Source organism: Nelumbo nucifera, chromosome 7, assembly GCF_055504915.1.
Source record: "Nelumbo nucifera cultivar China Antique chromosome 7, China Antique-T2T, whole genome shotgun sequence".
Taxonomy (NCBI): Eukaryota; Viridiplantae; Streptophyta; class Magnoliopsida; order Proteales; family Nelumbonaceae; genus Nelumbo; species Nelumbo nucifera.
This window is the reverse complement of record NC_142655.1, coordinates 48623318-48633287: the sequence shown is the minus strand read 5'-3', so window position 1 is coordinate 48633287 and position 9970 is coordinate 48623318.

Here is a 9970-nt window from a genome sequence, read left to right as displayed (position 1 = left end):
TAAAATGGATATTTGATAATTTTCAAAATTCAGAATTCAGAATTTAGAATTCAAAACAACATTCTCTGTATTTAGAGTTCAGAAGAAAAAAAAAGTCGATACATCTTAATGTAATTATTGCACTTTCAGATATCAAACTTCAGAGCAAACGAATAGGCCCCTAATGTCATTCTTTTTATTTTTGGTAATTGATAAAACTAAGTGACAAAAAATAAAAAATTATTTTAGTAATTAATTTTTTTGAATTGCATAGGATATGTGTTTGTGTAAATTATTAAATAATATTGTAATGTATAATATACAACAACATATTTATCATTTACAAAATTATAATAATTTACACTAATAATTTCTAGGATAACTAGAAAGCCACCCTGTTCTTAGATGTAATGGCACTTAAACCCTTGAACATAGTTTTGTGACAAAGGCCTCTTTTAACTTTTGGATTCTAACACTTTGCATGCGATTAGCATTCCATCAATTACCTAATGGAATATTTTTTTAAACATTTATGAAACTCCAAACTATCCTCATTTATTTTATGAAACTATTTTGTTCTTTTGAACAAAATAGTTGAACTTTTGATTGATGCATATGGTTTGTAAGATTTGTATCTTAAACTTTTGATCGATGCATTACTAATAAAGTTATTGTATGATATTTATATGTCCTGATATGTTTATTGTAATGACTTCTTTATATAAACAATTAAAAGGATATTTTCTTACTTTTTGTACCTCATTCATAGTTATTTTAACCTTAGATTTAAGCAGCATTCGGTGGTGCTGAACTGAGCTCTAAACTTTGCAATTGTTACTTTTTAGTGTGGTTGGGTGCTTATTTGATTAAATTTTTAGAGGTTGAATTACCTCCAAACAAGTTTTATCTCTGATAAACAAATGTGAGATCAGTTGGAAGTGCAATAATTTTGGAAATTTTGGTTCAGTTTTTGGTAATTGAACCTGATGTGGGTTAGATTGGCCCAGCCCACTAATGCCTGTTAACGTCAGCCACAATAGGCAAAAGCCCTACTGCCTTCGTATAGAGCCAATCACATAACTATCTAGCGTACCGTCAAGGCCCGTAGTCTGACTTTGTACGGCTCTCATCCGAGGCGTTCATCTCTAACTATCACCAACACGCTCGAGTATAAATAAGAGGTAACTGCTCTTGAAAAGGGGACAGAACAGAGTAACTCCAACATTTACTCACTCATTCACTTCCTGCATGCACATTACCTGCCAAGCATTAATTTTAGGAGATCTGGTGCATCCAAGGACTTTCTCCAGGAGCACTCTCGCATTCTCCCCAGCTTCATGCTTCGTGCTAACTTGAGCGTCGGAGCCTCCGCCTCGGGTATCCACCCCGAGGCCTCTGACACTCTTTGTCTTGCAGTGCCTCAAGTCACCAGGGACCTCGCCTTGGCCAGTAGTCTTCGGCTACTATAGTCTTCGGTTACCATAGTCCTTGCCTCGGTTTGCTGTCATCGGCTTCGATCAACCTCTTCTGAAGCCTTAGGTTCCTTGGATAACTCTCGAAACTTGAAGAATAATTTACCTCGTTGCCCTCAGCCAAACCGCACGACAACAATTGGCGCCATTTGTGGGAATCTGTTGCTAAGATGACCCTCACTTTAGGATAAACAATAATAACACTCTAAGATCATCCAAAATTCCTATAAACTTGGTAGCCATGGTGAGGAGAGCCAGGAACACCCCAAACCTGATTACCTACGAATAGTTTCAGGCCGTTCTTGATCATTTGGACCGCCTCACCCAACGAATGGAAGAAGTCAGCCCCCAAGCAGGAGGTCCCTCTCAAGGCGACCACCCCGCTGGGGTGTCAGAAGATCAGGGTCAATGTGAGAACATCGAGATACCAGCCCTCGGCCACGGTAATCCGCTGGCCGAACTATCAGAATCAGGCAATAACCGCCTCCCAGACTCACCTTGAAGGAATGTCTGTCCTCCGAGACGAAGGGAGAGTGCACCCGCTCAATCCGAAGGTAGTAATCTTCGGAGGAGCACCACCGTCGTCATAAGGAGGTCCCCCAGGATGATGGCAGGTAGTTCGATTGCCTTGGAGTTCGCTCCCAAGGCGAGAGCCGACGCCATCCCACTCCACCTCCTGTCTCAGACCTCAGGGACATTTTGAATGACCATCGCGCCCGCAGAGGAGCATGCGATCTTGCCCCGGAGTATTTGGGAATTCGAGCCGACGCCCATCGGGTCCGCGAAGACAAGAGTAGGGCCCATACCCATGCCGACCCAGGGATCACCGAGTTGCGAGCCGGGATTGGGGCCATCAAGGACGAGCTCCACCAGGTTAAGGAGAGCCGAGCCGATGCCTCAACCAGTCACGACAACTCCACTGGTCGCATGGGTGCATTCACCCAGGAAATCATCTCAAAGCCTCTACCTCACACTTCAAGTCTCCCACACTGGAGACGTACGACAGAAGCACTGACCCCGATGATCACCTAGAGGGTTTCAGAGTGCTCATGATACTATACGGCTATTCCGGCGCCTTGACGTGTCAAACCTTCTAGGCTACCTTCAGGGGAGCCACTCGTTGTTGGTTCTCCAATCTTCCTCCTCGATCAGTCAGCTCGTGGGAGCAATTTACAACCTTGTTCCTCGCTTGCTTCATCAGTAGTAGGTGATGCCAGAAGAGTGTAGTCTCTCTGATGTCGCTCAAATAGGAGTCAGGCGAAAGCTTGTGGTCTTACATCAATAGACTCTACCCCAGCTCGGCTCTCAAGTGCTTAGTTGCCAAGACCCCGCCGAAGACCAAACTTGAATTCCTCAAGAAGGCCCAGAAATACATCGTGGCCGAAGAGGCTTCGGTTGGAGACAACCAAGCAAGAGCAGCCGAGCGCCACGATGGGCCCCTGGAAAAGAAGAGGAAAAGTGGAGTCCAGCACCACCTTGACAACAATGTTGGCAAAGACAACAAGAAGCCTGCCACCCTAGCCTGTAGGGACTACATGCCACTCAACTCCACCCCGCACCCAGATTTTGATGCAGATAGGGGAAGAGAAGTTTGTGAAGTGGCCAACGAAGTTGAAGCGGAACCCCAAGAGGGGGAACCCTACGAACTATTGCAAGTACCACCGCGGCACCGTACACGACACTGATGATTGTCACGATCTAAAGAATGAAATAGAGTCTCTCATTTGCCAAGGACACCTTAAGTAGTTCGTTAGAGGAGAGGCCAGCATATCGTCATCCCAGCAATAGCAGCAACAACAACACCAGCAAGTGGCAGTCGTCATTGACGTCATTGCCGGGGGCATGGCCATGGGTGGAGCCTCGGCTTCGGCTCGAAAAGCCTACGCTAAGCAGCTCAACATCCAGGAGCCTGCCCTGAAAAAGCAGAAATACCCGGACACTCCATAGAGGCCGAGATGTTCACATGCCCTCATCTTCACTCACGAGGACCTAGAGGGGGTTACTGTCCCTCATGACGATGCCCTCGTGGTTGTAGCCATCATCTCCAATTTCATGGTGAAGAATATTTTAGTGGATAACGGCTCGTCAACCGATATCATTTTCTATGATACCTATGAGAGAATGAAGCTCGTGCTAGAGAGGCTCTAGCCAACTGACGCTCCTCTCGTCGGCTTCTCCAGTAGCGTCACCATGCCGGAAGGAAAGATTACCCTGCCCATCACGGTGGGGACAATGCCACACCAGGTAACTTGGATGCATGAGTTCCTAGTGGTGAGGGTTGCCTCTCCCTACAATGCAATAATGGGAAGGCCAACCCTTCATGCACTAGGGGCAGCCATGTCTTCTTATCACCTGGCCCTTAAGTTTCCCGCCGAGCACGGCGTCGAAGTCGTTCCTAAGAACCAACAGATCGCCCGCCAATGCTACATGGCGGTGCTAAAAGGAAAAAATAAGGAGGCCTTATCATTGGAGGGCCTCGACCCCTGGGAAGAACCAGCAAGCCAAGGCCAACCAGCCGAGGACTTCGTCTCGGTTCCCCTAGATGAGTAAGCCCTAGAGAGGACAATCCATGTCGGGTCCAACCTCCCCCCTAAACGCCTATCTGAACTAGTAAGTTTCCTCATAACTAATGCCGATGTTTTTGCTTGGTCCGCCGTTGACATGCCTAGAATTGACCCTTCAGTCATTACTCACAGTCTGAGCATGAACCCGAGCTCTAAGCCAATTCGGCAAAAGAAGAGGAACTTTGCACCGGAGCGATGGAAGGCTATAGGAGAGGAAGTTGACAAGCTACTCGACGTCGGCTTCATCCGTGAGGTACGTTGCCCTAACTGGCTATCTAATGTGGTTTTGGTAAGGAAAGCTAATGTGAAATGGTGGATTTGTATTGACTTCACAGACCTTAATCAACCCTGCCTGAAAGACAATTTTCCTTTGCCGAGGATAGACCACTTCGTCAACGACACTGCAGGGTATGAACTACTCAACTTCATGGATGCCTTCTTCGGGTATAACCAGATCCAGATGCACCCCGAAGACGAGGAGAATACATCTTTCATCACTGAACATGGCACGTATTGCTACAAAGTGATGTCGTTCAGCCTCAAGAATGCAGGGGCCACTTACCAACGCCTTGTCAACAAGATTTTCAAGAATCTAATGGGGAGGAATGTCAAAGCCTATGTAGACGACATGGTGGTGAAGAGCTTGAAGGCCGAAGAGCACACATCAGACTTGGTCGAGACCTTTGATACTGTGCGTAAGTTCAACATGAAGCTCAATCCGAGCAAGTGTGCCTTCAGGGTTACCTCGGGGAAATTCTTAGGCTTTGTCATCACTCATAGGGGCATCGTGGCCAACCCAAGCAATGTATAGGCCATACTGGACATGGCACCCCCTCAAAGGCTCACCGGTAGAATAGCTGCCCTCAACCGCTTCATGTCAAAATTGGCAGACCGCTGCCTTTCCTTCTTCTGTGCCATCAAGAAGCTGAAAGATTTCTAGTGGACAGAGGAATGCCAACGTGCCTTCGATGAGCTTAAACTGTACCTTGCCTCACTCCCGCTCCTCACTCAACTGGTTTCAGGAGAAACCCTGTATTTGTATTTGTTAGCCGGGGACGAGGCCATCAGCTCGGTCCTGGCGAAAGATGACGAAGTTTAGAGGCCGGTATACTATGTCAGCAAGGTCCTCAACGGCATTGAGACCCGGTACCCCGAAGTGGAAAAGCTAGCTTATGCCCTCGTCACCTCGGCAAGAAAGCTCAGGCCGTATTTCCAAGCCCACTCCATAGTAGTCCTGACAAATCGGCCACTTAGGGCCATCCTCGCCAAGCCAGAGACTTTGGGACGCCTAATTAAGTGGGCAATAGAATTGTCAGTGTTTGACATATAGTACCAGCCGAGGCCCGCGATCAAAGCGCAAGCCCTGGCTGACTTCGTAGTAGAAAGCACTTTCAGCAGTCCCCTTGGCCGACCTCACGATGAAGCTTCAGAAGAAGCACAACCGGCCGAGGAGGTCCCCCCCCCCCCCCCCCCCCCCCCCCCCCCGCGTAGAGACTTTTTGTTGATGGTTCATCCAACGGAAGTGGAGCAGGCCTCATTCTCCTCACTCCTGACAATGCCGTCATAGAGTATGCACTGAGATTTGAGTTCCCCGCACCCAACAACGAAGCCGAGTACGAAGCCCTCTAAGTTGGATTGCAGCTCGCCCGAGATCTCAGTTCCAAGCACGTCGAAGTCCTCAGCGACTTGCAACTGGTGGTGAACCAAGTCAACAGTGAGTACGAGGCCAGGGAACAAAGCATGGCTAAGTACCTCGCCAAAGTTCAAGAGTTAGCCCGCCACTTCCAACGCTTCTCTCTGTAGCAAGTTCCGCGAGCCAAGAGCTCCAGAGCCGATGCCCTCTCCAAATTGGCGAGCACCTCGGCCGCACTGTGCGCATGGAAAGACTATCCCGGTCCTTCATAGAGGAGATCCAAATCCTACCTGTGGAAGCTGACCCGTCTTGGATGGATCACATCATCGACTTCCTACTGACAGAAAGGCTACCCGATGACAGGAACGAAGTCCGGAAACTCCGCCTACAGGCAGCACACTACACTTTGCTAGAAGGAAATTTGTATAGGAGGTCCTTCACCTTGCCTTACCTCTGATGCCTCCATAGGGAGGAGGGCAAGAATGTGCTCCAAGAAATTCATGAAGGCATCTACGGCAATCACCTCAATGGCCAAACCCTAGCCCAGAAAACTTTAAGGCAAGGGTACTTCTGGCCAACGCTTCACAAGGATGGGACCGAGCTGGAGCGGAAATGTGATCAGTGTTAGAGACATGCCAACCTCAGCCATTAAACAGGGACTACCCTCTCAGCCCTCGATAGCCTCTAGCCCTTTGCCAAGTGCAGGATGGATCTCCTTGGCCCCTTCCCTCAGGCTACGGGAGGCCGGAAGTACCTTGTCGTTGCTATGGATTGCTTCACTAAATGGGTAGAAGTTGAACCCCTAGCCACTATCACTGTGCGTGCAATTAAGAGCTTCTTTTGGAAGAACATTGTTTTCCGCTTTGGCCTTCCCACATGCTGGTCACGGACAATGGGAAGTAGTTCGATGACGCTAAATTCCGAGAATGGTGCACCTCCCTCGGCATCAGGCAGTAGTACACCTTGGTGGGGTACCCCTAGACGAACGGCCTGGCTGAGGTCACAAACATGACCATCTTGGACAAGCTAAAGACCAGGCTGGATAGAGCTAAAGGCTTATGGGCCGACGAACTACCCAATGTCCTCTGGGCATACCGAACCACACCTAGCATAGCGACAGGAGAAACTCCCTTCGGCCTGACCTATGGCATGGAAGCTGTGATCCCAGCGGAGATTGGCCAACCAATGCTTCGGGCCCAAGGGTATACCGAGGACGGGAATGACAAGGCACTCAGAGCAAACTTAGACCTGCTGGAAGAAGCCCGAGAGGAAGCACAGATAAGGATGACTGCCTATCAGTAGCAAGTGGCCCGCTACTACAACTCCAGAGTGAAAGAAAGACACTACAGAGAGGGGTTGTGCACTGGCTTCCCTCTCCTTGGGTGGAAGTAGTACATGGCCTCGGAAGCATGCTTCCTCGGCACGAACATGGGACGAAATAGTTTCAACATCAACTCCACGCCCTTGAGCTGAGGCCATACCATCATAGCCACGATGGTCCGGAGGGCATTAGGTACGAGCTAGCTGATGGTAATGCCGTACAACACCAGCAGCTCGAAAATCAATGTTGGGAGGGGAAACCTAAGGCTAGACTCTAAAAAATGCTGGTAGATGCAGATTTCCCCCTCCTTGGTGGTCAACAGCCTATCGCCCACGTTGAGGACCCTCAGGTTGTAGGACCGAGGTATATGGGACCTCTTCGCTAGGGATTTGACCTGGTAGACGTCCAAGGCACTATCAAACTCCGAACGTGGGGTGCCAGCATCAGCCACCCTTCAGGCAGCACTCCCCCCTACTGGTCCGGCGACGAGTTTTGTAGCATCACCCTCGGAGATAGGAGATCCCTCAGGCTCCCTTGGCGACGCCAAGGCAATGCTTTCATGAGGAGAGTCACGTCCCCGGCGGCTACCTTCGGCACCCCTCGAGGTTAGCCTCTCCCTCAAAACAGCCACCTCCCATTGATGGGGGACTGCAGCTAAGGAACCTAGAGAAGATAAGGGAGAGGGGGTTGCAGGAGAGCTCCCTCCCAAGATGTTCGAGAGTTCATGGCACTCGGGACCAAAGTCTAAAAACAACATTGGGAGATTACCTATAAAGGATGGAGTGTCCTGAAGAAAGAAAGGGGCAAAGGAGTTTTGGAGACTTGGGAGTTAGGGAGCTACGTTCACTTGAGAGCAAGGGCATCTAAGTCCAAATGGAAAAGAAAGGCACCGCCAGGGCCCCTATTTAAAGGAAAACGAATGGCCATGATTTCTCCAAATCTAATGGCTGAAACTAATCCGCGATGCACCACCTAGCGCAGGCCCTCGAAAGACGAAACGACGCCCAAGGCAATGGTTCAGATCGACATAGATCCAACAGACGCGGGAGCCCCATAGAGCAGGCCCTTGGAAGATGAAACGACGCTCAAAGCAACGACTCAGATCGACGCAGATCCAACAGACACGGGAGTCCCCCGCTCCTGCGAACCTGTCTCACCGTACCTTCTAGCGCATTCCCTCAGAAGGAGAAACGACACCACAAAGACTGCTTGTAGCAACCCGCTGAGCAAACCGAAAGACCCACTCGCCGTGAACCACTGGACAGACCGTTCAACCCAACAAACACAGGATTCCTAGGGTGGCCGTCCCCTTCACGGTAGCCCCAATAGGGTGGTTCGCCCGTGTGGGATATGAGACACCCCCCACTAGGCCAAGGCATCCCCGTTGCTCGCGCTTCCGAACCGAAGAGTGACGACGTGAACAACAAAAACAATGCCACTGCAGGGCATCCCTCAGCTAACGATTCCTAAGGCATTGTGACCACTACTCCCAATGACCAAAGCCGAAGCCTCACTTCAATGACCACCCTTATAACGGGTAGAAGCTGAGGCCTCACCTCGGTCTCGGGAGTGGGGGGTAAGTTAACATCAGCCACAGTAGGCGAAAGCCCTGATACTTTCGTACGGAGGCAATCACATAACTATCTGGTGTACCACTAGGGCCCGTAGTCTGACTTCGTATGGATCTCATCTGAGGCGTTCATCTCTACCTACCACACTCGAGTATAAATAAGAGGTAACTGCCCCTAAAAAGAGGCCAAAACAGAGTAACTCCAACATTTACTCACTCATTTACTTCCTGCATGCACATTACCTCCCAAGCATTAATTCTGGGAGATCTGGTGCATTCGAGGACTTTCTCTAGGAGCACTCTCGCATTCTCCCCAGCTTCACGCTTCATATTAACTCGAGCGTCGAAGCCTCCGCCTCAAGTATCCACCCCAAGGCCTCTGACACTCTCTGTCTTGCAGTGCCTCAGGTCACCAGGGACCTCGCCTCAACCAGTAGTCCTCAACTACCATAGTCTTCGGTTACCATAGTCCTTGCCTCGGTTTGCTGTCCTCGGCTTCGGTCAACCTCTTCCAAAGCCTCAGGTTCCTCAGATAACTCTCAAAACTTGAAGAGTAAATTTACCTCATTGCCCTCAACCAAACTGCGCGACAACAGAACCAAACCGGTAGTATTAGCTTTTGGAAATTAGGTAACCATAACCGAACCAAAACCAATCAGTTAATTGGTTGATCGGTTAGGTTAACTGCCGGTTCGATCGTTGGTTTTTCGGCTTTTTAGTTTTTCTAATATATATTATAAAAATATATATAAATATATAACAAAAAATTATAAAAATATATAAAATATTATATTTTAAATAATAAATAATGTATAATATATTATAAATATATAGAAAATATATAGAAAAACATATATACCAATCAATTTGATTAAACATCGGTTTTTTATATTGGTTAACCAAAACCAAACTAATACCTTCGATTTTTTAAAAACACCAAACTGACTGATTCAGTTAACCGATGTCAGACTTAAGTAACGGTCAAGAGTGAAAACCTTGTCTTAAGTCAACTACATGAGACAAAAGTAAAATATCATATCTCAAGGCCTTAAGCCACACTAAATGAGTGTTGTTAGACTTGGGACCAGTAATCCGTATGTTCTAATGATTTTCATATGGATCTTACAAATTTAGTAATTTGGAATCTCCACGTTTTAGATTCTTTATACTGTTGATTGTAATTTTACCCAAAAAAAGGTTATTGTTAATTGCAATGCATCTCTCTTCATAGACTATTAAACTGTGCATTTTTTTTTGGGTAAATTACATATAGGTACCCTATACCTTGGAGTTGTGACAGATAAGTACCCTAAACTTTTAATTGCAACACTGAGTACGCTGAACATTTAAAAATAGGCACTTAGGTCCATCTCTTAGTGTTCCCTCAGTTAAACATTGACAATGTCAAAAATACCCTTCTTGTGTATTTTT